Here is a 297-nt window from a genome sequence, read left to right as displayed (position 1 = left end):
ACCTTTGAAATCTGAATGTCTTGCAAATCTTTAGAGGTGACGATGCCATTTCTTGCCATTGTGTTACCAACCTTACGGTGCTGTAAACTGAGACGGGAAAATTACGAAAATGATGTCGTTCATTACAAGTTTTCCTTTTCTCTCGCTCTCGATTAATTTTTTATACCTGACGTTCATATCCAACTTTCTGACTTTGTGGTTTGAAAACGTTGAAGTATGCACACGTATGTTTTTAATTCTGCACGGTGGTGTGAGTGTGTGAGCGTGTTTGCACATACATACACGCACACGCGCGCG

The 297-nt window shown here is 41.1% G+C and overlaps 1 protein-coding gene across 1 annotated transcript in view; it reads left to right on the top strand.

Annotated features, from left to right (window-relative positions):
• LOC119594111 (phospholipase D gamma 1-like) overlaps positions 1 to 297 on the top strand; it is a gene marked incomplete in the record, with an annotated part of 83,379 nt that overhangs the window by 21,134 nt on the left and 61,948 nt on the right.

This window comes from Penaeus monodon, chromosome 33 (assembly GCF_015228065.2).
Source record: "Penaeus monodon isolate SGIC_2016 chromosome 33, NSTDA_Pmon_1, whole genome shotgun sequence".
Classification (NCBI taxonomy): domain Eukaryota; kingdom Metazoa; phylum Arthropoda; class Malacostraca; order Decapoda; family Penaeidae; genus Penaeus; species Penaeus monodon.
This window is presented reverse-complemented; position numbering and strand designations above follow the sequence as displayed.